General features: G+C 35.3%; 1 protein-coding gene across 2 annotated transcripts in view; it reads left to right on the top strand.

Annotated features, from left to right (window-relative positions):
* Nucleotides 1-25160, top strand: part of LOC149790200 (uncharacterized) — a 282290-nt gene that overhangs the window by 158295 nt on the left and 98835 nt on the right. The window contains exon 1 of one of the 2 annotated variants that reach the window (XM_089973420.1): nt 2639-3204. The exons of the other annotated variant lie outside the window; for it this stretch is intronic. The gene's annotated coding sequence lies outside the window, so the exon portion shown is untranslated. Of the gene's footprint in view, nt 1-2638; nt 3205-25160 lie in introns of those variants that run through there. 2 annotated transcript variants of the gene reach the window in all.

Raw genomic sequence — 25160 nt, 5'->3', positions numbered from 1 at the left:
TTAGATGTTTACAATGAATAAAATAAAAAAGTCAACTTGGGTCAAGCAGAAATGAACTCAAGTTTGGACAAGGTCAAGTCAAACATACAATGTTTCATTACAATCGCATGTGAAAAAATATAACTAACTAACAAACAATGAAATTAAATATACATAACAAACTAAATAACACCCAACCAGCTTTTTTAAGTAAACCCAACCGGTTTATCTAAACAACACCCAACCAGCTTATCTAAGTAAACCAAACTGGCTTAACTAAATAACACCCAACTAGCTTATCTAAATACATCCAACCAGCTTATCTAAATAACACCCAACCAGCTTATCTAAGTAAACCAAACCTGCGTATCTAAATAACACCCAACCAGCTTATCTAAATAACACACAACCAGTTTATCTAAATAACACCCAACTAGCTTATCTAAGTAAGTCAGACCGGTTTATCTACATAACAACCATAAAGTTTATCTATGAATATCCAACCGGCTACTTAAACAGCATCAAACCTTTTTCAGTACACCCACACAGCTTATCTAAACAACATGCTACCAGTGTATCTAAATAATACACAAATGTCATTCTAAACAACACCAAACCAGATTTTCTAAACAACACCAAACCAGCTTTTCTAAACAACACCATCCCAGCTTATGAAAACAACACCCAAATGGATTATGTTGAGTACCCTACCTACAGCAGTCAGAAACGTGGTTCTTCCTGTCTGAAAAGGAATGGCGTTTTGTTATGATCGATCTCACACTGAGAATGGAGATTTGAAACGGAAAATAAATTTAGCACCTTCTGTCTCTCTTTGCCAGCATATAAATCGGCGAAGAAAAGAATAAACGTTGTATAGCAAAGTTCAAAGAAAATAATAGGAAAGTATTCAGAATGACGCAATTAACCAAAAAAGAGTCTTAGAAATGTCGCAATAAAAAAGTTAATACCGATATACGGAGTGGCAAAGTTGACAGATTTTGAGTTCTCTACGTCAATGTATCCATCAGAAAAAATCATAACATGTCGAAAGTTTCCATTGCCTGCATGCCTTTTAAGATGGTAATTTCCGTTAAAAAAAAATTAACTTTCCTGAACAACCTGGAAATGAGGATCCAAGTCATATATGTGCTCTAACGAATAGACAATTTATTTATCATGAAAAATAAATATATATTGGTGGCTTGTACAAAATAAATATATATTGGTGGCTTGTACAAAATAAATATGTATTGGTGGCTTGTACAAAATAAATATGTATTGGTGGCTTGTACAAAATAAATATGTATTGGTGGCTTGTACAAAATAAATACGTATTGGTGGCTTGTACAAAATAAATATGTATTGGTGGCTTGTACAAAAGAAATATATATTGGTGGCTTGTACAAAATAAATATGTATTAGTGGCTTGTACAAATTAAATATATATTGGTGGCTTGTTCTGTTTCACAAGACTAGGATGTGTATCTGCACTTTCATTTCATGCATGAACATAAAACAAGGCGAACGACATGAAAACCACATGAACAACAGTGGAAACAGCAAACATGTCGACCTAAATTACACCAGCAAGTGACTTGAACGGGTATATGTCCAGCTATAGTAGTGTTGTGTGTGTACTAAGTTAAGACGGCATTATAATGGACTGATTTGAGTGTGCGAGTTGGATTTTTTAACCTAACTTTCTTTAATTTTAGTCAGGTCATTGTGGCAGTTCATAGTGATGTCTAGCTCTGGGTCATCATGTTGCAGACATGTATGCAGCATTATATCCCACCCAGTCACATTATCATGACACCAGGCCGACCAGTCCTAGTACTAACCTCTTAATGCTAAGCGCCAAGCCAGACAGATTGTTAGTACCATTTTCGTAAGTCTTTGGCATGACTCGGCCGGGGTTCGAACCTGTGACCTACCGCATCCGAGGCGGACGCTCTAATCACTAAGCCACTGAAGCTGTCAATACCGTTAAATGAAGTTGTTGATTTGGAAGAACATTCTTTGAAATAAATGACGTCAAAGCGATGTATACAGTTTAACCTCGTTAGGGATCACAACAATAATCGGCCATACCAACTTTACCCCCCACCCCTCCGACACCCCCACCCCATTGTTGGGCAAATGAATTAAGGCTAAAATGAGATAAAAGGAATCACAAAATATATTGAATATATTATCCGCCGCAACAGCTCTCCCTCTTTGTTTGTACAAGCATTTGAAGTAACGCACAAGTACTGAAATAAGGCATTTTCAACGATAAAGACACCTGTGTGAGAAAATGTTATTTTGAAGAAGCAGTCGACAGGATACCACATGAGGGTGGAAATAATGAAACTCGTTTAGCACAAACTGCAAAATATCACACACTCCACCAATCAATAGTTTTTGTTTAGTTTTCATCCTCTGACATCGTTAAAACAACATTCATTTATTAGAGCTTGAAAATTAGCAGGTTTGTAGGAACTTATCTGTTTAAAATTTGCGCTATGCAGCATGCGCAGTAAATTGACGGCGCATTCCCATTTGTCGCACTGACAGCTGTCATCTATAAAATGTGTGTACCAGATATCTGGAATACCTCGCTGTTTTGTCTCTGTTCTGAGAGTTTAGAAGGCATATTTCTAGGAGATAGGGACGGGAAGAATAATTACCGTGGTTTATTATCTATTTTGTAGCAGATTGCAATTACACTAGTGCAGTTGCTTATGTACAGCCACATCTGTATATTACAGTCGATGTGCCTCGAACAGTTTCATCCAATCTATGATAAAGTATTCTTGAGTCAACATTGTTTACTTTAGTCTTGCCGACACCGAATATCGAATATCAGTACAAAACATCCTCAGGCAAAATTGTATTAATAGAGACAGACTGCAGGGAATATTTGTTAATAAATAACAGTCAATACACCTGTCTCTTGCATTACACGAGAAGCTTCAAAGCGAGTAGGGCTATAAATAAGCTATTGATTGGAAATAGTGAAAATACGATGACCCGAGAAGTGTCCATGATCAGAAGATCGCCTTTGATGTGTTAGATATTTGACCTAGGATAATTTCAACGGATATAATTCAGTTAATAATTACTCGGATTCAGAAATGGAGAAAGAGGATAAAGATAAACCGGAAAAGCTACAGAGAACGCCGAAACAGTTCCGTAAGTGTAAGAGTGCCACATTCACATTGGATGGGACATCGTATCTAATAGGTAAGCAACGTATTCGTATACTTATTTATTCATTTTTTCCTGTCGTGACCATTTTGCTGGGAAGCGAGCAGTAAGCGAGAAATACGTCACTTGTCCAGCGGATGCATCAAAACGCCATAGGGCTGTGGCGTCAACCGTTGGTGATGGTCTTTGGGTAAAGTCATTTTATTTGATAGTATTTCCTAAACCATTTAATAGATTATCATCATGCTTGAAATGCATTATTATGAAGTTAGATATATAGAATCTATGCTGGGGTTTGGCCGAGACAAGGAAATCCATGTCAAGGGGTTACATTATTTGTCTCCCCATGAGGCTTGCCGAAGGGGGGGGGGAGGGACATATACTGTAAACCCGCGACTTGGATTTCCTTGTCTCGGTCCAAAACTCATTGTAGATTCTTTTTCTCACCCAATACTTTCCTTTAAAGTTAAAAGAGAACTCACTTTTGCAATATAAGTTCACGCGCAAATGTTTACATGCGGTGCATTAATACAAATATGTTTATGAGGACTGTGGTGTGGCAGTGTCATCCAAAATACACAGTTTTTATGCGTGAGTAAATATAAACACAACATAAAACGTTGCATAGTATTGAGGTATCATCATATTTAATATATGAATGTTAACAATAAATAGCTAATATTTATTACAAGAAAATGTTTCATTTTCATCGGTTCCAATTTAGAAAATTATATTGTAAATAATATAACGATACTGGGCCCACACCTCTGTTGTAATAGTATAGGCTGTTATTATAACGAAAAGTTATATGTAGCATGAGTGTCCGTGCTTGAGTTATTCGCGGGTAATTAGTGATCTGTGTCACTATCTTATATAACTCCTTTTCTTTGGAGGAGGTGAAACTGTTTGTGACATACCTGTGTTGTCCCTAATATTGATTATAAAATAACCCTCGTGTATAAAAGACCCTCCAAATACGGACCCTTGCGGATAACCATGTGCGAAACTGTCAAGTTCACGTATTCTTTAAAAAATTATTTTTCTGTCTTGGAAATATGGCAAGTACTACAGTGAAATTTGCTTATGGATTAATGTGTTGACGGAAAATGATTATTTCTGGCTGGTATTTGTCATTAAATATTGTAAGTATATTTTTTATTCAACTGGGGCACAATGAATATGCTTAACAAAATTAAAATAAAGCATGTTTGGCATAACACATTTCTGGCTGTTACTAAGTTTTCCGTAGTTTTTAAGAGAGTTGGGAGGCTATGAAGTGTGTAGGTCTATAGTCTATAGTATGCATGGATCAGTGTTTTCCATCATAGTTCATTTCACACAGCATTGAGAATTTAATCCTATCTGTAGCACAGTTAATTTTCTGGTAAGCATCATTAAATGTAGCTAACAGTATGTAATTTGTTCCACACGAAGCATTTAAAACTAGTTAGGTAGCTTTAGCTACATTTAATGACGCTGACCCGAAAATGTACTGAGCTAGGCCTGCCTATAGGATAAAATTGACCGCGCTGTGTGGAATGAACTAGAATAATACCAAAAAGCTCGACATCGTATGCGTGTCTTTCTTTGTCTCTCTCGAAATGTTTTTGTATGGTGTGTTCTCAAAGATGGATTGACATTAAGTTACTATATTTTGTTATATATTTGTTATTGTTGCTGTTTGATTTTAGAACAACTATGTCATGCACAGCAGAAGACAATAAGGGTTTCTTTTTTTTTGAAAGTAGTCCTGAGAGCGAGGACACCTTAAATGAGACGACAGGTCTGAGATAACTAGACTGAGATAAGAAAAGTAAGGTTAGCAAAACAGCTAGATGTTTCTGTCGCGTGGGTGAGAAAATTCCCTCCACGACAAGCTCGCTCGCCTCTTTGACCTTGTCGTCAAAGGCAAGGTCATATAATATTTTCGTTAAGGTTTTGGTTTAAGTGTTTTCATTCGCTGAAATATCCTTAGCTTTTTAATGGGTTTTTTATCATACTTGGAATACATCATTACTTGAGATACGACGTTACTAAGCAAAGTTAGTTCATTCTGCAATACACACGCTTGTCCCTTTACTTCGCGATTACGGTTACAGCCCGAAAATGTGTTTTATGTATTTTCGTAAAGTTTGTTTTCATTTGCTTGCATCTCCTAGCTCCCTTGATGTTCATATGAACCAATATGGAGCAACAAAAAAAAAAATGATTATGCGACGCGCTTGTTCGTCCCTTTAACTATGGGGTCAGAAACACGCTCTTAAAAAAAATTGAGTTATGGTTTTTAATTTTTATATAAAAAAAGAAAATAATTAGTTACTTCTGTCTTCTAAACCACTCGATAGCTTTTAATCGTACTTTGGCTGAATGATAATAAAGCTAAGATAAGTCATTCTGCGACACGTTCTCTTGACCTATTGACCTTGGGATCAATATTACACATTTTACAGCAAAGGTTTTTGTAGTGGACTTGATACTCAGGCCGTTAACTACTTTGTCTCTCTTAGTACCTTTTCGTAGTCTTGTCTCTCTTAGTACCTTTTCGTAGTCTTGTCTCTCTTAGTACCTTTTCGTAGTCTTGTCTCTCTTAGTACCTTTTTGTAGTCTTGTCTCTCTTAGTACCTTTTTGTAGTCTTGTCTCTCTTAGTACATTTTCGTAGTCTTGTCTCTCTTAGTACCTTTTCGTAGTCATACAGCCTTTCTTTCTTTCTTTCTTTCTTTTATCTTTTGTTTTCCTTTTTTATTTTAACTTTCTCGTTTATTTTTTCTTTCTTAATTTTTGGCAGGTCAGCTTTATTTATACGGCACTCAGTTCGTAAAGAAAAGTTGATCTCATTTTATAAAAGAAAGACCTTAACAAATTGCATGAATTACGATTTTATTTGACTGAGAGCCACAAATGAATAAATTCCTTGTGATTTTTACACAAGTTAGGTTTCCACAGTGCACATTGCCACGTCACGATACTTTGTTTTCAAACTGTACAGACACCAAATACATTGCCAAGTGTCGATACTTTATTTTCAAACTGTACAGACACCAAATACATTGCCAAGTGTCGATACTTTATTTTCAAGCAGAGCCGACAGAAGACTATAATTAGTCACGTCATATTTTTCAGTCTGAATAATTCCAAGGTTAAGTTTCCAATATTTGATCCAAGCAATTGTCATATCGTCTTAACTTTCAGTTTCTCTTGAATTCTCATTAAAATATAACATAATTTTTTTTAAATACGTATTTTCCGACCTCACTTCTTTAAAATCTTCTCTGTTTACACAAAACTTTTTCATGCATGACTCCTCGATGGGTCAAAATAATTACCGATTTTCACTCTTAGACTCCTTTCATAAATTAGACTTCTGTATTTGGGAAGGATTCCAGAAGAGAAATAATAAAACACAAAGTACTCGAATTGGGATTATACCCATAACAAAATAGACACTTGAAATTTCTTTAAATAGAAAATGATGTTCACCAGAAATTTTGGATAATGTCGACCTCCTTGAATAAAACATAATTTTGGATACTGTCAACCTGCTTGGATAAAGAATAATTTTTTATAATGTCGACCTGCTTGGATAAAGAATAATTTTGTATACTGTCAACCTGCTTGAATCGAATAAAGGATGCCTAAAATAAAAATGACAAAACTTTGAATAACATCGTAAAAATGTGAGTGTCAAATTAGTAAATGGGAAAATGAGCAAGGGATCCTGAAATTTGAAACTGGGAAGGAAAGGAAAAAAAAACTAACTTGTTTAGAAAGTACTCAAAACAGGACTAGAATATTATCGTAGCTCAATAACTGTGAGAGAAACTGGTCAGATTACATCTTTGGATCTTAGTATGAAACACAAATTCTGGACGTATATTACGTAACTGATTGTTGTTTTGAAAGCACAACATCACATTCAAGACATTACGGCAGTTGCGGGGTCGAATAAAATTTCCTTCGGGCATATTGCAACAATAGAGTCGGGTAGGTTCAAACAGGATTCGAACGCCAAATTAACTAATTATGGGTTCGACACGCTAGCCCCAGCTACCACGGATTTCTGGCATGTGCCAGACGTCATGAAGAAGTGGCACATGTGCAATACAATTGACCCATCTGTTTAACAGTATTAATAACAAAAGATCTGTATCGTTTTCAATATAACGGCAGGAATGATGCATTCAAGATCATTACGCAGTAGTTTGTTTGTTCTTGTTTTGTTTCTTATTTTAAAATTTATTTATATATTTTAAAACTGCTCCCCATTTGTATCTCTAAGGTGCTACTACACGTTTGGTTTATAAATGGACGGAAGGATTGGTGGCTGTGTGGGTGGATGGGGGTGAATGGGTCCATGTGTGATAGCAATGATTGATGGAAAATAGGTTGACGAATGAGAAAATACAACCAATCATGCACACATTCCTCCTTGGAAGCTTTTTTTTGTCCAAGACATAACATGAAGGAATACAATTCGTCTTTACCACAGGAACCTATCCATATGTGCGTTCATCCTGAGTTGGATTGAATTTTAAACAATAGACGAAATTCATGTATTTCTCAAACAGTATGTACAATCGTAGTGTTGTCACTCTTCAATGTGACAGCTTGCCAAATCCTCCACAATGTACACATTATAATGTTCACCACAATATCTTACCAAATCCTCCACAATGTATACTTTATAATGCTGACCACAAGAACTTACCAAATCCTCCACAATGTACACATTATAATGCTGACCACAAGAACTTACCAAATCCTCCACAATGTACACATTATAATGCTGACCACAAGAACTTACCAAATCCTCCACAATGTACACATTATAATGCTGACCACAAGAACTTACCAAATCCTCCACAAGGTACACATTATAATGCTGACCACAAGAACTTACCAAATCCTCCACAATGTACACATTATAATGCTGACCACAAGAACTTACCAAATCCTCCACAATGTACACATTATAATGCTGACCACAAGAACTTACCAAATCCTCCACAAGGTATACATTATAATGCTGACCACAAGAACTTACCAAATCCTCCACAAGGTACATATTATAATGCTGACCACAAGAACTTGCCAAATCCTCCACAAGGTATACATTATAATGCTGACCACAAGAACTTACCAAATCCTCCACAATGTACACATTATAATGCTGACCACAAGAACTTACCAAATCCTCCACAATGTACACATTATAATGCTGACCACAAGAACTTACCAAATCCTCCACAAGGTATACATTATAATGCTGACCACAAGAACTTACCAAATCCTCCACAATGTACACATTATAATGCTGACCACTGACCACAAGAACTTACCAAATCCTCCACAATGTACACATTATAATGCTGACCACAAGAACTTACCAAATCTTCCACAATGTACACATTATAATGCTGACCACAAGAACTTACCAAATCCTCCACAATGAACACATTATAATGCTGACCACAAGAACTTACCAAATCCTCAACAATGTACACATTATAATGCTGACCACAAGAACTTGCCAAATCCTCCACAATGTACACATTATAATGCTGACCACAAGAACTTACCAAATCCTCAACAATGTACACATTATAATGCTGACCACAAGAACTTGCCAAATCCTCCACAATGTACACATTATAATGCTGACCACAAGAACTTACCAAATCCTCCACAATGTACACATTATAATGCTGACCACAAGAACTTACCAAATCCTCCACAATGTACACATTATAATGCTGACCACAGGAACTTAACAAATCCTCCACAATATACACATTATCATGCTGACCACAACAATATACCAGATCCTCCACATATTGCAATGAGAAGATTCCACAAAAATCCATCAAATACATTTTAACAAATTAAACATCCTTTCGCAAGAATGTCTTTATTATGTGTCCAAGAAACGTGAAGATTGGTATGCAGATGCATCTTAGGTCTATTTGACCTACATTTTGGGCTTCAGTGGCTGTGATCCAGGTTTGTGTTTAGGTCAGCTTCTCATGTATTTTTGGTCGCAATGGCAAGTAATGTGGTATGTGGATCCGTATTAGAAATCATTGTATGAAAAACACGTCTCTGTGGCCTACATTGCATGCGCAGTCTATGGTTACATTTTGTTTTTGGTCATTGCCTTTGTGTGTGTACGTGTCCTGGTTAGTACAATAAATCCCTATCAAAATATAGTAAATGTGAACTTTCTTTCACGCTTTAGTGACTTCCATTTACGTTTGCATTTATGTTAGTTTTCAGGCATTATTTGCGGCAGAGATATGCCTCATGTAAAGTAGATTTGCCTTGTTCAATGCAGCACTACTTGAACAATAGTAGGTCACTTTGACCTACATTTACCTTTTCATGGACTTTGGTTAAGTTTTGCGTTTAAGTCATATTTTTCAAGCATTACTCGTCGCAGCTTATCAATATTAAATCATTGATATATGTTTTGCAACTCAATGACTGGTTATATTTCCAGATTATATCCGTTTCTCGTGCACATTTTGCCACCGACTCGTTCAAAAAAGAGGGACGGTGAAAAATTTATAATTATTAAGATTGTTTTTAAAAACACAGATAGTTTCTGAGTATTCAAATCGTGAATTCCTGTCTGAAATATGTTTTTTTTGGTATATATTTTATTAAAAAGAGGAGATAGCCTTCAATAATATAAAAATCAACTGGAACTCGCCAGTCGTATCAAACATATAGCTAAACATAATTTTTATTTTTTTATTTAGTTATTAATGAGCTAACTAAATAAAATAAAGTAGTCACGTTAATTACAAATACTGGGGGAAAAATATCCATTTCTTAAGATTCGGAACTATTATTTACAACAAATGAAACGAAAACAAAAATTTGCAGTTAAGAAAGCAATAATAAAATGTAGCCCTCTTATATATAAGAAGTGCACCAAAAGTCATTGGTCAGTTTGCACATAAGAAATGTCCCTAATGGTCATTGTCCATGTTATACGTAAGAAATGTCCCCAAAAGTCACTGACCAGGTTGTACATAAGAAATGCCCCAAGTACTTGTTGAATGAAGTTACAAAAGAGCTCATATTACCAGACACATTCTCCAACATTTTGATATTTGTCCATTTTTTAGCCTCTTCTCTGTTGTTCATTTGCTATTATTAATGTCGTTTCCATGGTGAATAAAGGAGATGATCGATAAAGTATATGGTAGGTTGCATTTCATGTTCATTCGAATTTCAATAATTTTTTTATGTGCTAAATGTTCATTATATTATTATGCGATAAATATTTATTCTGTTATTACGTGATAATTGTTTATTATATTATTATATGCTAACTATTTGTTATATTATTACGCGATAATATAAATGAAGCTGGCAATTGACGTTTCAGTTTGAACAGAACAGAGAAGAACAGAATTGTATTGATCTATGGTATGCAAAAAGTACATAGTCTATATAATAAATAATTCATATACAAAGCACTGTTGCACACATGAATGAATAAATGAATGAATACATAATGGCGAGAAAAACCTATGTGCACATAGATCCTCGGAGAGAGAGAGAGAGAGAGATGTAACGCATTATACACATATTTACCTGGGTATATTACAGTTGTTAAGTTTTCATTTTTGAGTAATTAAAATGGTTTGTACATGCTTGGTTTTTGCCAATACTAAGTTCAATGCAAGACGTTCTAGATGATAGAGGAGAGATTGAGACAAACTGATGTTCATCTTCCAACTCATTATTTACACAAGTTCACATATTCTTTCATATAGTGCTTTTCCTACATGTCTCCCAGACCTGATATGTTAAGGGTGTGTTCAAAGCTAAAATTTACTTAAAGCCCCTTTGTGGCCGGCATTAACAGTTTTTCTAAGATAAGAAGTGGTTTCGAACATACATGTTATATCTTTTATAGATGTATGAAGTTTTCGAAACAACTGTTAATTGCCTGTCCGAACGAAATATGTCCTTTAGTCTTTGGTTAATATACGAAACACGTATGTCATGGACAATGACATCTATCACAAATATGAAACACATATGTCATGGGCAATGACATGTACCATACATATGAAACATATATATATTATGGACAATGACATCTATCACAAATATGAAACACATATGTCATGGACAAAATGACATCTATCACACATTTGTTATGGACAATGACATCTATCACAAATATGAAACACATATGTCATGGACAATGACATCTATCACACATATGTTATGGACAATGACATTTATCACACATATGAAACACATGTTATGAACAACGACATCTATCACACATTTGTTATGGACAATGACATCTATCACACATATGTTATGAACAATGACATCTATCACACATATGTTATGGACAATGACAACCATCACAAAAGTGCAACACATATGTTATGGACAATGATATCTATCACACATATGAAACACATATTTTATAGACAATGACATCTACCACACATATGAAATATATATGTCATGGACAATGACATCTATCACACACATAACACACATGTCATGGAAAATGATATCTATCACACATATGAAACACCTATGTTATGGACAAGGACACCTATTGCAAACATGAAACACTTCTATTATGGACAATGACATCTATCACAAATATGAAACGCTTCTATTATGGACAATGACATATATTACAAATATGAAACACTTCTATTATAGAGAATGACATCTATAACAAATATGAAATGCATCTGTTATGGATAATGACATCACAATGTGAAACACTTATATTATGGATGATTAGATCACAATGTGAAACACTTATATTATGGATAATTATATCACAATGTGAAACACTTGTATAATAGACAATCACTTGTATTACAAATATATACAGTTGCGTAAAGCTAGAAATTCATTCCAAATTTATCAAAAGAACCTCTTTGTTTTGTAATACGTTGATTTTTTTTTATACACCATTAACTTCCCTGGAACGATACCCTTCCCCACTACCATCTTGTAGTCATATATGCTTTATATACCAAGTGACTACATCGTGGAATGATGTACTCAAGAATATCCTTTATGTGGCGAAACTCTCGTTATGTGAAGCGCCTCCTTCCTTCAGAACCATCCGTAGGGACGATAATCATTACACTAATTAGAATTGGTCAAACTTGTATAAACCACTCTTGCATATTAAAGGGGAAAGATCCACCTGTCTACATTTCGTTTAACGAACCCTCCACAGTGAAGCACTTTCTGATAGATTATGATAGATTGTTTCGATCTCCGGTTGCGTGGTCAGCACAAGAAACCGTCTTCTGATTCAGTAAATGTGTCTCGTATTTTAAATTTCTTGCAGGAAGATAACATTTGTTAATAAATATGGCTTGTTTGGAAGCTATTTCTTTTGAGTATTTTAACCAACATGTGTTAGCCTTTATACACACCATTTTGATTACACGTTGATTAGAAACGTTCATATAGTAACCGCACTATTGCATCGTTTTGTTTTTGTGTATTTTTTAAAATCTTGCGTTGATCATTAACCACTTTTCATTCATAAATAATTTATCATCTAACCTTTTCTACTGGGCTAGATAGCCTTGCAGGTGCGCCGTAAAATACCAATCAATCAGTCAATCAATTATGTGACAAATCTATTTTATCCACGCAAGAGAAGACAACTCTCGTGTGATGATTGTTCATTGATTTTCAATAATATTTAAGTTAGCTTGGTTGTATATGAAGCGCTCCACGAAAGCGAAGTGTTATAGAAAAGTTAAACAGAAAGCTCAGACCGGGTCTGAGACCGCATATACAAAGTATTCGACTTATAAACGAAGCTCTATTCATTAGTTGGCTTTATCTTCATTGAAATCCACAAAATCAAAATAAAATAGTCAATTTCCATGAACGGAGCTTTTACCTGCATCTTAGACAACAAGTCATTCTCCGCCAGATGTTATTAATAAGTGACAGTATTGCCCAAGTTGTGTGTGTGTGTGTGTGTGTGTGTGTGTGTGTGTTATAGATGTTTGATTATATCGTGTAGTCAGGTAGCCGTGGCAAAGTTTGGGTCGTAGTTGGTTTGGTTCACATAGACACATTTAACAAATTATTGGACCTTGCATATATAGGTAATGGGAGCTAAATGACTTCCAGAGACACACCGAATCAACCCAAGGAACCTTTTCATTATTTTCATGATACTCTATCAACCAAGTTAGCGCTACGCCTGCATTGTTCAAGAACACGTACAGTGGCCTATCTAGACTACTACGATGGTGGTAATTGAACCCGAACCCTTCTGGATACTAGTCAAGTGTTTTTACCACCGAGCCTCCGCAACTGCAAGAACAACCGTAAAGCGATTTGTTATGTTGTGCACATTTGCACGCATGCGCTAGTACGTACGCGAGTTCAATAACCTCGGGGAAGATAGGTTTTCTATTCAAAGAAATATTGCTGATGAAGAAAAAAAACCCACCATATGATTAATTGTTTTTCTTACCATAGGGTATTTGTGCAATGCTATATCTTATTTTCCAAATAATTTTGAGAAATCATTTAATCAACACTTTGAAACAAAAATGTAACATCCCTTAGCTCAATCATGTAGACCGTTTTCATTGTGCATGTCAATATTTACACGTACTCATTGTGTAGACCGTTTTTATTGTGCACGTATTTACACGTACTCATGGTGTAGACAGTTTTCATTGTGTATGTAACCATTTACATACAGCCTTTGCTATAGAAAATCTTAGCACATATGGACTAAAAGTAAATAATATAAATCCGAAAGATACTGGTTACAAGAACCAATTATGGTATGACATTTCGCTTTATACAGTAGAACGACAAATATTTGACCTGAAAAATTGAATAGAAAATGTAGAATAAAATTAAAATAAACTTGTATTTGCTGGATTGGATGACATTCTTTTCTTTGGGGAATCTGTATTTTTAAACAGATAACTATGCAATAACGTAAATAGAAACACATTTCTGAATTCTCCAGTATATAAACAAAATTTAGTTGCTTAATGTTTCACCATGGATATCGGAACAAGAAAGGAAAATATCTTTAATAAGGGTTACAGTAATTTTCCAATGAATAAGAGATTCTTAGGAAAACATAGAACGGCGTTTTGAGGATTGGACGTTTGTAACTAAATATAAATTTGACAATTCTTTTGAGTTAGAAATAAATTCCAGATGGCCCTTGAAACATTATCAAATTAAAAATCTCTCCCATGCATATCAGTTTTATCTATGCATAAACATTTCCTCTATCAAAAACCTGTCATTTTCTTCGAAGTTGTATAGTTTGTAATTCGTGTTTACTTCTACATTTGCTGAAGTTATTTATCTTTCTAAATAAATTGAAACTGTATTAGTGTATTATCAACGAGCGCCCAAACCTGTTTTCATATTTAGCATAAATCATTCGGAAGTAAAATTTTAATCCCGTAATGCATTAATTTGTTTACATCGATTTTCTAAGGTACTAAACCCTTGATACATCTGGTCGATTACGCTGAGTCATCATATTTTAGCGTCGTTCTACAGCTAAATACACCGTTCAGGTGGCCTAGTGGTTAGAGCGTCCGCATGGAATGCGGGAGGTCGTAGGTTCGAACCCCGACCGAGTCATACCAAAGACTTACTAAAAAAAATGGTAGTAACAGTTGCCTCGCTATGCGCTCAGCATTAAGAGGTTAGTGTTAGGACTGGTCGGCCTGGTGTCAGGATAATGTGACTGGGCGGGACAGCATGCTACATATCCGCGGCATGATGTCCCAGTGCTACACATCACTGTAAACTGTCACATTGCAGGCATCGTAACAATATGACTGGAAAATTGTTAAAGCTACGTTAAAAATCCATATCACACACACAGACACACACATTCTCTACAGCTAAATAGTTATAACTGAACTGCATCCTCAAATTTAAAATAGGCGGAGATTTCAACCAACTTTTTCATTTATTGTCTTATTTCATTTGACTCCTTTCTCATAACCGGATATTCGATGCATTTGTTTCACTGGATAACTGTGTTATGGGGGAGGGGGAGAGATTGCAATCGTTGATCCGTGAAATCGAATCTTATTACATTGGAATGCCCTAACTCAGTCGTTTTTAATGCAGATACGCTTACCTTTGTCCGTATGTCTGCCCGTTCGCTTAACATTTTGTGTTTTAATCAGTTTGAAGTTACTTTGATCTGGCATTCGTTTTCTTTGAAGTTATATTCTTTAAATAAACTCTTTCTATGAGAAGTGAATCTTGCAAGAACTGGTTAGTATCGAAACTGCATATCTCCCGCGGGATTGTTTAGGGCTGTCGTGCGTAGAGCTTTCTTATTTACTTTATGGTGTGTGTTTAACTGTGTCATGTAACTAACATAAATACCATGGATTACGTTTCTATGATGACTTCGATTATTTCTCCATACGCAAAGTATGTTATGACCTCCTTGTACGCGACGAGTTTCAGTTTCATTACATAAACATAAAACTAAAGTGAAATAAGCAGAAAGCACTCAAGCACAAAAACGTGCAATTGTTTTTCACTTAGCTCAATATTAAACGTGGCGAAATATCTTGGAATCAACAGATAGGTCGGTCGATATGCAATCAATTTATCTATCGATTCTAAGAATCAATTCAATTTATCAATCAATTTTGAAAATCAGTTCAATTTATCTATCGATTCTAAGAACCAATTTAATTCATATATCGATTCCAAGAACCAATTCAATTTATCTATCGATTCTAAGAACCAATTCAATTTTATCTACCGATTCTAAGAATCAATTCAGTTTATCTATCGATTCTAAGAATCTATTCAATTCATCTATCGATTTTAAGAATCAATTCAATTTATCTACCGATTCTAAGAATCAATTCAATCTATCTATCGATCCTAAGAATCAATTCAATTTATCTACCGCTTCTAAGAACCAATTCAATTTATCGATCGATTCTAAGAATCAATTAAATTTATCTGTCGCTACTAAGAAGCAATTCATCTTTCGATTTTGAGAATGCTTTTATTCATCTTTCGATTTTGAGAATGCTTTATGGCTAAATATAATTAAATATCTTAATTTTAATTCTCTTCTTTATTCATTCCTGTTTATATTTGGATTGGTGGACTTGATTAACAACATAAACGCATTGAGCGGTGCATTTGAAGTACATTTTCTGGTTTTCAACACACACAGTCACAGAAAAAAATATTACATAATTAACAGTATTATTCGAGGTACATGCTAATTAGTATTTGTGATACACCAGATACTTTGGGTCAAAACGGGAGATCTCAAAGAGAAACCATCATCATATATATGGATAATATCGTTGTTTGTTGTTTTATCGTTTTCTTTCATTTTGTACGCCTTATACTTCAATCAATTTTAAAAGAATAGTTTTACCACTGACATAGTAACTTAATTGTTATATTTGTCACGGTAGCTTATTATTATTATTATTATTATTATCATGACACCTTGTAGCGACAGAACAAGCAACGAATGTTTAGACTATTTTTTTTTACCAAGTTCTTTGAAAAATAATTCAATTTTCATGTTTATATACTTTTTAACGAGCTTTTCAAATGAATAAATTCGCCATTTTTAAATCATCGCTCTCTTTGTTCAGGGTTGTGGGTTTTGTTTATTACAGAGCATCTGGCAATGTTTGATGTCCAGTGTTTGATGTCCAATTAAAATAACACGTTTTTATCCCAAAAAGTTTACATATGAGTGATTCATCAGCTCCGTTTGTCGTGGGAAAATTAAATCAAACTGAGTTATTACCTGTCTCAGGCGTGGTGATTTTATTAGTGAAAATGCCCCACTTTTGACGAACATATGGAGAGGACTTAAGTTCTTAACTTTCTGTCTTGTTATCTACGTATCTACGTTAGTGGGTCAATATTCCTGTCTTGTTATATTTATTACTGGACCAGACAAGGAATCTGCTAAATTAATGGTTGAAGTAGAATTTACCGGAATACACGTACTCAGGAACAAATTCTATCCGGTATGAGTTGGTAAGAACCGTGAATTGCAACATATGATTCCTTCCCATAGCAGCATGAGCGGACCGCTCCGGTGGCCATTGGTTAGAACGACCGCCTTGGATGCGATAGGTCGCAGGTTAGAGTCATACCAAAGACTTATAAAATAGGCATTAGCAGCTGCCTCACTAGGCGCTAAGTATTAAGAGACCAGTGTCAAGACTGGTCTGCATGGTGTCAGGATAATGTGACTTGGTGGGACATCATTCTACATGTCTGCAGCATGATTCCCCAGTGCTAGACATTACTATAAACTGCAACACTGCAGACATCGTAGCGAAATGACTAAACAATTGTTAAAACTACGTTCAAAATTAAAAATCACACACACACATGCGCACGCGCACGCACACACACACACACACACACACACACTCAGTTTGAGCTTGTAAGAATCGTGAATTGTAACAAGATTCCTGCCCAGAGCTGCATGTGCAGGCAAGAATCGTGAATTGCAACACGAATCCTTCCCATAGTTGTATGAGCGGGTAAGAAACGTAAATTGGTCTTGAATATATGATTCTTTCTCATAGCTGTCAAATTTAGTTAACTATTGCAGAACTAGGAAGATGTGAATGCTTTCATAAGAATACTGTCATAAAAGGCTGTCTGATAAGATTAACTGTATTACAGAAGCCTGTCCGAAAATATCATGGTACTAAAACCTTTTCTCAAAAATCGTGGTCTTATAAGCTGTCACATAAGCATCATGTACATAAAATGTCTCATACGCATCGCAGTAATAAAAGGTGGTCTCATAAGCATTGTGTTAATAAAATGTCTCATACGCATCACGGTAATAAAAGACTATCTCATACGCATCGTGCTAATAAAATGTCTCATACGCATCAAGGTATTAAAAGGCTGTATCATTCTTGTAACGGTAATTGAAGGCTGTCTAAAAATTCTTTGTTATAAAAGGCTGTCATATAAGAATCACGGTAAATAATAAACTGTCACACAAGAATCATTCTAATGAACGGTTGTTTCCTAAGAATCATGTAACTGAGATCAAGGCACACAGATTTTGTCTGACTCCAGTTTTGGCAAAAGAAAATTTCCATTTGAGTCAGATGTGCATTTTCCGCATTAATTTGACCTTCCTCGTGCCTCAGCTGTATCACACACATACACACACACACGCGCGCGCGGGCGCGTGCGCTCGCGCACGCACGCACACACACATACATCGAAACTATGCACAATTAGATGACATAATCATAGCTACACCCATCCAGGACAGGATATAATTGGTTGTTTCCATGTACGTTTAGCTAGACTGCTGGTTGTTTTCATGTGCATTTAGCTAGACTGCTGGTTGTTTCCATGTACGTTTGGCCAGACTTGACGGTTGTTTTCATGTGCATTTAGCTAGACTGCTGGTTGTTTTCATGTACGTTTAGCCAGACTTGACGGTTGTTTTCATGTGCATTTAGCTAGACTGCTGGTTGTTTTCATGTACGTTTAGCCAGACTTGATGGTTGTTTTCATGTGCATTTAGCTAGACTGCTGGTTGGTTTCATTTACGTTCAATCAGATTTCTGGCTTTTTTCATGCACCAGTAGACCGATTTCTTTGTTGCTTTCTTGTACGTGTAGACTTCTAGCTGTTTCATATACGTTTAGCTTGACTTCTGTCTTTCTTCATGTACGATTATCAAGACGTTCTGACTGTTTGGTGTACGTTTAGCTACACTGCTGGCTGATTTCATTTACCTTTATCGTGACATCCGGCAAATGTAGAATATTTTAACATAATATTCCGCCCATCACATTTGGAAACTTTGTTTTCATGAGTCATGTCAGGATAAACACATGAAAGCCAGAGGACGTAAGACTGAAATAAAAGTCTGTTATCATTACACTTTGGCAATCGGATACCTGATTAGTATAAATATATATACATAATTCCAATTGTTTTGCATGGACCGAAATATCTGCCATCTGATGGGATATAAACGGTCACGTGATAGTAATTAAGATTTTATATTATACATCAGTAAATTATGCGGACTGCTTTTGTTTCCATGCTTACAGGTAATGTTATGTGAAACTTTACCTATACCAACTTCTTACACCATAATAATAACAACAAGTAGCCCCACCCACCTATTTTTTGTAATTTCCGACCAAAATGAGCAACACCCGGATTAAAACGACCAATATAAGTTAAAATAGAGTAATTGTACAATCATTCCTGCATTTCAATACACCCCTTTTTGTCGAGGAAAACATACGACATGCTTTCGAAGCCAATATTGAGAAATTAGTTCATTTTGCTTGAATAATGCTTCACCGGCTGTTATTAAAAGTCAGGGACATATAACACCTGCCTCAAGCAATAAACACAAGATTGCTGTGGAAGATTGAAATGCGTAGAAAGCAATAACAACGAATGCATTAACATCACATGTCGTACAAAACAGTAATGTTACTAAAAAAGGAATAGCCTGGTTTAACAGCATCAACCAATATTTTCTATATATATTAAAATAATGATCATATCAATATATAACTGGCATAACCCGCCATGACACTCTACCCTATGAAGAATCAACGACTCGTGGATCGAGAAGATCGGGCTATATATTCTGTCGCAGTCATGAGGCAACAAAAACTTCCATCTACCTAAAAGTGAATGTTAATTGAAAAATCTGCTGATCCGATGCCAGAAAGGAATCAAAGTGGAATTATAAGGATTGAATGATCATGCTTGGGTGTTTATGGATGTGTAAATTACTACCTAATTGCTCACAAAGTGAAGATAAAGTCCTTCCGACTGTATTATTTACTTTGTGATTTACCTATGCAAATTTGGAGATGTGTCATTTTATCAATGTCTGATTGGTCAAATTCTAAGGGCACATTAAAGTTTCAAATTAATCACGTGATCAGTTGGGCGGGAAAACGTAAAGTAGCCAGACCATTTTGTAACCAGCATGGCATAAATAAAATATGTAACAGTCACACTTTGCTGATGGCTGTGCAAATAAAGTTGGTTGGTTTAAGCTTTGGACAAGTTGCAGATGAATGATGATAAAACTGAGTCCATTCTGATCACAACACAAAGACTTTCTCATCCACATCCTTTACATCAAACAATAAATATCAGCAGCACCAACATTAAATTCACACAAGCAGTACGAAACCTAGGTGTTACTCTGGACAGTACTCTCCCATTTGCACCAACATGTCATGAACATATGCAAAGCTGCATATATTGAGCTGAGACACATCAGCTTAATTCGCAAATATCTTTAAAGTTGATGCCACTAAAGCACTCGTGTGTTCATTAGTACTTTCAAGACTGGACTATTGTAACTCAATTCTGTCTGGTTCATCTCAATATCTGCTCCAGAAACTTCAAAAAGTTCAAAACACAGCTGCTCGGATCATACTTAGAGTACCACGATCAGAGCACATTTCCACACTACTATGTACCCTACACTGGCTATCCATTCGATCCAGAATCAAACACAAAATTTGTTCTCTGTGCTACGTTTCACTCAGTGGCGTCACTCGGGTTGGTGTCACCCAGTGCGGTAGCTCATGGTGTCACCCCATGGTCCTCCTTCCGTAACAGACCATACAGAATCCTTAGTAATATCATTTTGGTGTCACTCCCTCTGATGGTGTCACCCGGTGTAGTCCGCACCCCCCGCATCCCCCTAGCGACGCCACTGTTGTGCCTGCTAGTCATGTATTTAACTATGATCGGTTATCCGCTTAAGAAATCCGACTAGACCGAGCAGTGTGTGCTCTGTAAAATTTGCAATTTTTCATTTTGGTGTCACCTCTCTGAGATGGTGTCACCCGGTGCGGTCCGCACCCCCCGCACCCCCCTAGCGACGCCACTGGTTTAACTGACGGACTCTAGTCCAACATACCTATCCGACCTCACCCATGTGTATATACCAGCAAGATACTGACGCTCCTCGTCTGACAATCGTATACTCATTATTCCCACTACGAAAACAAAGTCATATGGACAGCGTTCTTTTGCATACCAGGGCCCAGCGATGTGGAATGAATTGCCCACTGAACTTAGACACAAAGACACAGTGATCACATTCAAGAGTGCTCTCAAAACTCACTTGTTTCGACTGCAAGAACAAACTTAAAGACCTAATAATGTTTCCTACCTTAAATATTCTCAGCATGTTTTTTTTAAAAATGTTTTCTAGTTTCAAGGTGTTTGTTTTTGTAATCATATAATTATATGGTTTTTTTTAACTTATAAGTGTTGTCTAATGTTGTAAAGCGCTTAGAGCTTCTAAAGATTAGGTACTATACAAAGTCCTCATTATTATTATTATTATTATTAGGGTTCCAGAATAAAAAAGCGACGTCAATTATTGGCTCATTAGCAGCTATAACAGTTGTAAAACATGACTTATAAAATTGATTACATTTTTTAGTTTCCATAACGCATTTAACTGCAAGATATCAGTTTGTATTCGTTGTACTTTTTATATTATATCTATTTTGATATTTGGACGACACCATCAAGTAAGCGTAGACGCGTAGAGATACCGTCCTGCAAAACAAAAGATTTGCAAGTGATTGTTTAAACATATTTACGTACAAGTTCATGTTATAATAAAGTGAAATAAACACAAGTCATTAGATATATTGCTTAATATATTTAAACCATTATCGAATATACATATACAAGTAGCAATTACATGTACATGTATACGGTATAATGACATTGCAAAATAAAAATGTGAGTCATTCAGTTTATCACTCATACATTAATCCGGACATATTTAACTAGGAACGAAAGAGTCCGGATTGACCAGGTTCCACAAACATTTTATATATTTTAAATTCGTAAATTATATAATGTTCTTATGCATATAATTTTCCCAGATTCAGCGACACGAATTATTTCTATTAAAACATGTTAATGTGTTCTTTAACTTACTTTTACATATTATTGATAGGCTGCTTACTCGTCAACGTTTACGTATTACTCATAGGCTGCTTACTCATCAACTTTTACGTGTTACTCATAGGCTGCTTACTCATCAACTTTTACGTATTACTCATAGGCTGCTTACTCATCAACTTTTACGTATTACTCATAGGCTGCTTACTCATCAACTTTTACGTATTGCTCGTTGATATCAGGTATACCTGATACGGCCTAAGCTCTTGAATACGTAAGCATGTTATATATTGTCATTATTTTATGTCATTGCTATTCATTTAGTTTACAAATATTTATTTAAGAAAACATTTTCACATGTAATTAAAATAAAATATTGGTATGTAGCAGGAAGCTGGAAGCTTGTTGGAAATTCTCTCCCTTCATACAGAGAAATTTAAGTATCAATAATTGGCAACTGGCTTAATTTAGATAGGTCATATACCAATAAACTATACATATAAGTATTAAATTATATATATATATATATATATATATATATATATATATATATATATATATATATATATATATATAGTGGAGTTCCGTTAACAGTGAGAATAGATGTTATATGTATTTAATAATCTTGCCTATGTCTTAATCTGAAAAATGGTTTGATAATTTTAAGACGGCTTTTGCTTTTGATTCCATATATATATATATATATATATATATATATATATATATATATATATATATATATATATATATATACGGACTTGCCAAATAACTATCTGCCTATTAAATTTAATCATGGTACACGACTTGCCAAATAACTATATGCTTATTAAATTTCATTAGAATGCAGAGACACCACAAATACGTATATACTTATTGATTTTATCAGAATATTTGGAATTGCCCCCAAACAATGTCTTAATTATAAGTCGATATGTTGATGTGTATTGAACAGTCTTAGAAATTAATATGCTTTTCATTCCAATAGAAAGTGTTAAGCTGTTTCAGTGTGTCCGCATGTACATTACTTATTGTTGGAAACATGGTTTAAAATAAGTTTTTATTACAACTATTACATTTGGTTCTCAATGACGTGTTATGAACTTGATCCACTGGATTCAGGCAATGACTGAGGTAATACAATGAAGATATTGTATGTTTGCTTCGATTCAGGTGATATTTGGAAATCATGAATATACGGGTTACTTCATATTTCTACTGTAACGCGTTCCACGTTTCTATTATACCATGCACAAATAATATTTCATACAATTTAGGTCCACACAAAAGGGACTAAATTTTATTCGATGATGGTGTGGTGTATGTCACAATGTTAATAACAAAAACATCTTGTAAGTGGTATGGAACAAAATCTTGATACTTGTAAAATAGGTGAAATAATTCCCCTTGCTGCATTTCTGAAGATAGATTATGGAGAATTATTGGTTACAAGTCACTTTTGCAGTTCAGATAGATAGACTCCCACCGGTCTATTTGAATGTCAGTTTTATTTCAATTAGTCACGTATTTTCGATGGTCTGATGTCACTTTCATCAGCCATTTGTCTAATGTCTTATTAGCAATAAAAACTTTCGATATTAATTTGACCGTGTTATTGCAAATTTTGTCAACAAAAATATATTACAGGAGAGTTTATAGGCGGATCTTGGCTATCATATTGTGTAAAGTAGTTTTAGTATGACTCATTTTTAGACCATGACATTAGAGTGATGATATTGGGATGGACCTTTTTCCCTTTTATCATGTCGAAAAATTATATTACACTGCGCATTATTCTCGCGGGTAATCCGTAATGCTCAAGCCTCAAGAAACGTCACGACATTCTTGTTCAAAGTAATCTGGTTACCATAACTGATGCACGACCTTACTTGACACATAATTACTTGATCCTGTGATAGTGTCAGAAACAATCGAAGATTTAAGGCATTATCTTTGGGGGCACGTGTTATAGTTCATAAAGTCACATGCATAACATTTATTATAGCATAACATATTCATCTCAAATGTCGTCTGCTTGAATACATCGGATCATTACGAACTACTTAACGAACTGATAGAAACTCGCCATTGGATTGAGAGCTCTCCAATTCGTAAAATATATACATAAGGCAGAAAAAGTAATAAAACAACCTATGTATAATATTGATATAAATATATAAACAAACAAACAAGACCGCTCCGGTTGTCTATTGGTTAGGGCGTCCGCATCGAAAGCGGGAGGTGGTGGGTTCTATCCCCGGCCCAGTCATACCAAAGACATGCAAATGGTACTAACAGCTGCCTCGCTAGGCGCTCAGCATTAAGAGGTTAGTGATAGGAGTGGTCGGCCTGGTGTCAGGATGTGACTGGGTGGGACATCATGCTTCATGTCTGCGGCATGATGCCCCAGTGCTAGACATCACTATAAACTGCCACACTGCAGACATCGTAGTGATATGACTGAAAAATTGTTAATGCTACGTTAAAAATCCTAATCACACACACACACACACACACACACACACAATAATCAGAAAATATCGAGATATGCCGCCGCATGTGTGTAAGACGCATAATGCAGCGGCAGACTTGGGTCTGTGCAGTTTGTTAGGTGTCATCAGCAGAACAAATAGCATATACCCTGACCTGCCGACGCATAATCTGACATGGTATCTCCTTGTATTGTGTTATCCTATAGAACATAACCATCTTTGTGTTATCCTATAGAACATAACCATCTTTGTGTTATCCTATAGAACATAACCATCTTTTCATTTTTTTGTTTTATACCATATAAATTCTCCATTCTAATTTTTTATATTGATGTAATTACTCCTTTGTTTTCAAATGAAGACTGTACAATCTGAACAAATCCTCACTATTAAAAACAGTATTGCAGAAAATTATGAATATAACATTTATCGATACATAAACGAGATTAACCGCAATCACATTTATCTATATTTGGGTCATATGGCAGTCTCTTGTGCTCATACTTAGTACAGTGTAAAAGAGGCAGTACACCAAA

The sequence above is a fragment of the Sinohyriopsis cumingii genome, chromosome 10 (assembly GCF_028554795.1).
Source record: "Sinohyriopsis cumingii isolate HCF-2022 chromosome 10, ASM2855479v2, whole genome shotgun sequence".
Classification (NCBI taxonomy): Eukaryota; Metazoa; Mollusca; class Bivalvia; order Unionida; family Unionidae; genus Sinohyriopsis; species Sinohyriopsis cumingii.
This window is presented reverse-complemented; position numbering and strand designations above follow the sequence as displayed.